We start from the raw sequence: 6,647 nt of genomic DNA, 5'->3' as shown, positions 1-6,647 counted from the left end.
CTCCATGTAAAACTACAACAACAGCAAAATAAATAGAAGACTACCTAGGGCTCATCTTTCTCAGGAAAGAAGGTTGGGATCATCCAGTGGGAAAAGAACCCTATCACTGGAAGTAATGGCTAAAGGCATCAATTAATCAATGAACAAGGAGGAAAGCCATACCTACCAGCTGTTCATTCATTAATTTGTTCAGCATATTTATTGAATATTTTGTGCCAGGAACTATTCTTGTTATCCTTACAGAAATGAGGATTGTGTATTAAATTTTCTTTTCTCACACACTATCAGAATATCTAAATATGAGGTACACCCTGACCTTCTTGTGTCATTTTTAATCGCCTCCTTTTCTATAAAGGAATTTTAATTGCAATTGTTTTGGTTAGCTTAATTTTTGCTCCAGTGACAGTTTGCCATCTTATCCTGAAAGACACAATATTAAGATGGAATTATGACAGAATCAGGAGATAACATGAGCTATGAGATTGGACAACAGTTTTTTAAGGAGGGTCAGGAAATTACCTCTGCATGCAGTAACTAGACGTGACTTTAAGTTGCCATCCTATTGTGGAAGGGAAGAGCATGTCGCCATTATGCACAAGAAAGTTGTAGTGCTAGTAAAGAGCATCATTGGAGTTCTGTAATCACAAAGAAGGGAACTGTGTGACCTGGAAGCTGGGGGTGAAATGCAGGGACAAGAAGCCTCAAAAAAATCTTGCTGAGAAATGCATACTCAGAAAATACCCAGTGGCGGGCCAAATCATATGCTTCAAGCTAAATTATATTGGTGCCTTTTTCAAAATTGGTTGGACTAGGGAGAGTTTCCCAATTTAGGGACCACCAAAGAAAAACTGGTCCACATTGAGTGATGGTTAATCAACCAAACTTGCCTTGAAACTAAACATGTGAAGTAGAAAGCAAAACAAACACACCTGAAAGGACATCATGAGCATTACTGGATGACTAAGCACTAGAACAGAGCACCTTCCATGTTCTCGCTTTCTGCAAATAAAGTAGCACAACTCTCACAAAATGAAAGGGGCTAAACCAATACAGTAGCATTTGGCAGACAGGTGTCCCAAAGCCTTGGAGAAGATACTATGTGGTATAACATAGCAAGCTCAGGACTTGAAGTCAGGAGCATGAGTTGGAGAAGTAGTCAACTTGCATACTAGATTTGTGATATTTTCCAAGTATTTACTCTGAACATTTTATTTATTAGGAAAACATAATTTACACTTCCTATGATGCTCAAAATCATGTCGATTTTGATATAATACTGACGATTCTTAAGACACTAAATTATACATGCCAAGCACAAGCAAGAATAAATGTTACAACGTTATGTTAAATGGAAGAGCATACGAAGTAATATATTCAGGATGATTGCCACTGGGGGAATATAGAAACATATGGAAAACTGAAAGAGAATACTCAAAAATGGAAGTTATGATAGAGTCATGGGATTTTATGCATTTTTTATTTTTAAAAAGAAATCAATATTGTTTTATATTGTTATACCAAAACTAAAATAATGTGTATAAAAATATTGGCCCTCACACAGAAAGAATGAAATGATTAAATGGAAAAACCCCTCTGGTGCTGTAGACATGTGAGGTTTTTTTTTTTGCTGTTGTTTATTTGTTTGCTTGTTTTTGTTTGTTTTTTGAGACAGAGTCTCACTCTGTTGCATAGGCTGGAGTGCAGTGGTGTGACCTGGGCTCACTGCAAACTCCACCTGCTGGGTTCAAGTAATTCTCCTGCCTCAGCCTCCGAAGTAGTTGGGATTACAGGAGCATGCCACCATGCCCAGCTAATTTTTGTATTTTTAGTCGAGATGGGGTTTCACCATGTTCACCAGGATGGTCTCGATCTCCTGACCTCGTGATCCACCTGACTCAGCCTCCCAAAGTGCTGGGATTACAGGTGTGAGCCACAGCGCCTGGCTGAAATTTTTTAATAGTATAAAACAGTAAGAGAGGAGAAAGTCAACAATTTTCAGAAGGAAGGTGTTTTCAAGATGGACCCAACCTGAAACACCTTACTTTCATCTGTACCTATTACTTCAGTTCAAGTCAGAGAGAACACAAAACAGAAACACCTTGGACAATGTTGAGCACCAGTTCTGTCGGGTGTTGTCTTTAGACACAAAGATATACACAACAGTGAATAAGCAGACTTGCTGCTTACTCACACAAGGATTCCACAGGGTTTTTTTTTTTTTTTTTTCTTCTTCTTCTTTTTGTACTATGTATATGCTATGGTTTGAATGAGCATCCCCTTCAAAACTCCGGTGTTGCCAATGTGATAAGAGATAGGGCCTTTAAGAGGTGATTAGGCCCTGAGAGCTCATTTCTCATGAATGGGATTAAAGTCCTTATACACGGGGATTCATGCAGCATTAGGTAGCTTGCCCTTCTGCCTTCTGTCATGTGAAGAGCCTTCACCAGACAACCAAACCTGCCAGTGCCTGGGTCTTAGATTTCCCAGCTTCTAGAACTGTGAGGAAATAAATTTCTGTACTTTACAAGCTACCCAGTCTCAAGCATTTTTGCTATAGCAGCGTAAAATTGAAAAAGACAGTGTATAAAAGAAAAGAAAAACCCCCTACCTTCTTTACAGATAGAAATGTACATGACCAAATCCATGGAGATAATCAGTAATGGCACTCTAAACTCTGAACTTGCAGAAATAGCAGAGAGACTAGACACTGAAAATTCTTTAGCTTCAATACTAATTCTGGGGAAAAAAAACTATAAAAAAGGTTGTATAGAATATAAATAGCACATAATGCAGAAAGGATCAATGGGAAATGTAGAATAAAAATAATAATTTTCTAAATGTCCTAACAGAGCCAAGAATGAAATGTCACCCTTTGTCGTGTTCTACTTTTAATTTAACCAATTCCTCCAAAATTATTGATGGTTAATTAAATATGAGGCTTCTAATACTCAAGGGTTTTTCTTTCAAGAAACTAACATCTCATGGAACCCTGATATCCTCAGCTAGTTGGAACCAAGAACAGCCTCATTTTGATGAAAATGCAGTGACTTCATTGGCATCAGGGAAACTTCAGAAGTACAAGAATTCCAATATGTACATCAGCAAATATGAAAAGCCTAGCAAATACAGGAAGAGTAAGGAATATGCCTTCAACTATTTAGCTAGAGCTCAGTATTTCTTAACAGTTAAAACATTCTAAGATCAAGAGAATGAAGGACAGCATGAAAAATGCTGGATGTTAAGGCATATACAAAGAAACAAAAAGCATAAAATACTATGGAATAAATTTAACAAAAGTGCAAAACATATTCTGAAAGCTACAAAACATTGTTTTAAAAAGATAAAAAGAACTAAAACATGAAAAAGTATTTCATGTTTCTGGATTGGAAGTATTAATATTGTAGAGATGACAATTACCCTCAAACAGATCTACAAATTCAGCATAATCCTTATCAAAATCCCAGCAGCCTTTTTTGTAGCAATGGACAAGCCAATGCTAATCCAGGCTCATTGCAAGGGACCCCAATTACATAAAACATCCTTAAAAAATGAAGAAAGTAGGAAGACTCATATTTCACAGTTTCAAAACTTACTACAAAAATATAGCAATTAAGACCGTGTAGTATTAACACACAAATTGATATATAGACCAATAAAATGAAATTGAATGTTGAGAAAAGAAATTTCCATACATTTGAGGTCAATTGATTTTTGACAAGAGTGCCAAGACAATTCAATGGAGAAAGAATGGTCTTTTCAACACATTGTATTAGGACAACCTGATGTCCTCATGCACAAGAATTAAGTTGAATTTCTTCCTTGCACCATAAAAATTAATTCCAAATGGATCACAGAGCTAAACGTAAGAGCTAAAAATATAAAACTTTTTGAACGAAATAGGAACAGACTTTGACCTTCTGTTATGCCTAGGCTTCTTAGATGCAATACCAAAAGCACAGTTATTTTAAAAAGGCATAAATAAATTGGACTTCATCAAAATTAAAAACTCTTGTGCTTTAAAGGCCATCATCAAGAAAGTAAAAAGGACAACCAAACCATGGAATGAGAGTATTTGCAAATAATATATCTGATGAAGGATTTGTGTCAAGAATATACACATGGCCGGGCGCGGTGGCTCAAGCCTGTAATCCCAGCACTTTGGGAGGCCGAGACGGGTGGATCACGAGGTCAGGAGATCGAGACCATCCTGGCCAATACGGTGAAACCCCGTCTCTACTAAAAAATACAAAAAAAAAAAACTAGCCGGGCGAGGTGGCGGGCGCCTGTAGTCCCAGCTACTTGGGAGGCTGAGGCAGGAGAATGGCATGAACCCAGGAGGCGGAGCTTGCAGTGAGCTGAGATCTGGCCACTGCACTCCAGCCTGGGCGACAGAGCGAGACTCTGTCTCAAAAAAAAAAAAAAAAAAAAAAAAAAAAGAATATACACAGAATGCTTGCAACTCAACAATAAAAAGACAAATAACCTCAACAAAAATTGGGCAAAATATATGAATGAATATTTTGTCAAAGAAAATATGCCAATAGCCAATAAGCACTTGGAAGATGCTCACCATCATTAGCAGTTAGGAAAATACAAATCATAACCACAATGAGAGTCTACTTCACACCCATTAGGATGACTATAATAAAAAATAGTAACAAGTGTTTGCATGGATGTGAAGTTGGAGCCCTTATACTTATGCTGATGTGATGTAAAACGGTGGAACCACTATGGAATACAGTTTGGCAGTTCCTCAAAAAGTTAAACAGTTACCATGTGACTTGGCAATTCCACTTCTAGGTATATGCTCAAGATAAATGAAAACTAATATTCACATAAGAACTTGCATACCAATGTTCATAACAGCATTATTCTTAACAGCTAAAAAGGAAAACACTCAAATGTTCATCACCTGATAAGTGAACAAATAAAAACTGGTCTTACCAAGCCTTCTGGTTTGTCTCTGGAGGTAGGAAATGCCAAGGTGCAACCAGTCAAGCTACTGCCCAGCGCTCATCAAAACAACAGTCATCTTGCAGGGCAGCTCTGGTTCTAGTGTCTGGCAGTGGAATTAAAGAACCACCATGTTGAGCAAAAGGACAAAGACCAAGGCCACCAAGAAGCACTCTCCAGACATAATATTCAGTGTGTTTGCCATATTGGACTAGTCACAGATTCAAGAGTTCAAAGAGACCTTTGACATTATTGATCAGAATAGAGATTCTTTCAACAAGGAAGATGTGCATGACATGCTTGCTTCTCTCTTCATCAGAATCCAACTGATGTATACCAAGATTCTGTAATGAGTGAGGTTCTGGGCTTATAAATTTCACCAGTGCCCTACTGTTTGGTGAGAAATTAAATAGCACAGATCCTGAAGATGTCATGGGAAATGCTTTAGCCTGCTTTGATAAAGAAGCAACAGGAACCATTCAGGAAGACTATTTGAGGGAACTGCTGGCAACAATGGGAAGTGAATGAGCTGTACAGAGAAGGCCCTACTGACAAAAAAAAGGAAATTTTAATTACATTGAGTTCACATGCAGCCTTAAACATGGGGCAAAAGACAAAGATGATTGAAACACCAGCTAAAACCTCAAAACTATTGTATCTTATGCTATTTCCTGGATACTTTGCCTCATCATCATAGACCCTGTTGCATGTACTTAGTTTTACAGCTTTGCCTTTTTAAATATATTTATTCCAGATCTTTTTGCCACTTAGCACTTGTATAATCAGACTGTAAATGAAGTTGTACATTGTATTCAAAAAGAAGATTACTAATAAAAATCAACATATACAAAAGCTCAGGAGAATATATCTTTATTTCTGGTTTTACTGGATTGTTACATTTTTATATAATAAAATGCAAATTAAAAATGCATAAAATATTAAATATAAAAATGAGTATATTCATACAATGGAATCTTATTTGGCAATAAAAAGGAGTGATATACTGATACATTTTACCTATTAAATTAAACCTTGAAAATATTATGCTAAGTGAAAGAATTCAGTCACAAAAGATCCCGTAATGCATGTTTCCTTTTATATTAAAAGTCTAGAAAAGAATAATTTATAGACACAGAAAATATGCTTATGGTTGCCTAGGTCTCCAGAAAGAAGAAGTGAATAGGGAGTGATTGCCAATGGATATGGAGCTTTCTTCTTGGAATGATGAAAATGTTCTATAAATTATAGTGTTGGTGGTCACACAACTCTGTGAATATACTTTAAATGGGTCAATTGTATGATATGTGAATTATATCTCAATAAAGCAGTTAAAATACACGTAAGGAGAACCTGACAAAGCAGTTGTCATGCTAGAACGCTTTAATACTCTTATAGTATGGATACAAAATAAAGAACATAGAAACTCTGAGTTATATCATTAATATAGTTATGTAATTTAATAGATACATAGCAATCTCTTTACCCTACAAATGTGGGGAAAAAACCAGTCTTCCAAATTTCCCTAGAATATGTAGTAAAATTAGTACATATAAGAACATAAAATGATTATATGCATAATGTAATAAATTTGAAATAAAGACAAAATATTCAACCAAAAAATGAACTATGTTAAAATAGGAAAGACTTCCTAAAGCAATAACTGGTTAAAAAAAAAAGAAATTCAAGCTGATTTT

General features: G+C 36.1%; 1 pseudogene; it reads left to right on the top strand.

Annotated features, from left to right (window-relative positions):
• The first annotated feature begins 5,084 nt into the window (after positions 1–5,084).
• LOC104657601 lies at positions 5,085–5,580 on the top strand (annotated as a pseudogene).
• The last annotated feature ends 1,067 nt before the right edge of the window (positions 5,581–6,647 follow it).

The sequence above is a fragment of the Rhinopithecus roxellana genome, chromosome 19, assembly GCF_007565055.1.
Source record: "Rhinopithecus roxellana isolate Shanxi Qingling chromosome 19, ASM756505v1, whole genome shotgun sequence".
Taxonomy (NCBI): domain Eukaryota; kingdom Metazoa; phylum Chordata; class Mammalia; order Primates; family Cercopithecidae; genus Rhinopithecus; species Rhinopithecus roxellana.
The sequence above is the reverse complement of the archived record's forward strand: the minus strand, read 5'-3'. Positions and strand labels throughout refer to the sequence as shown.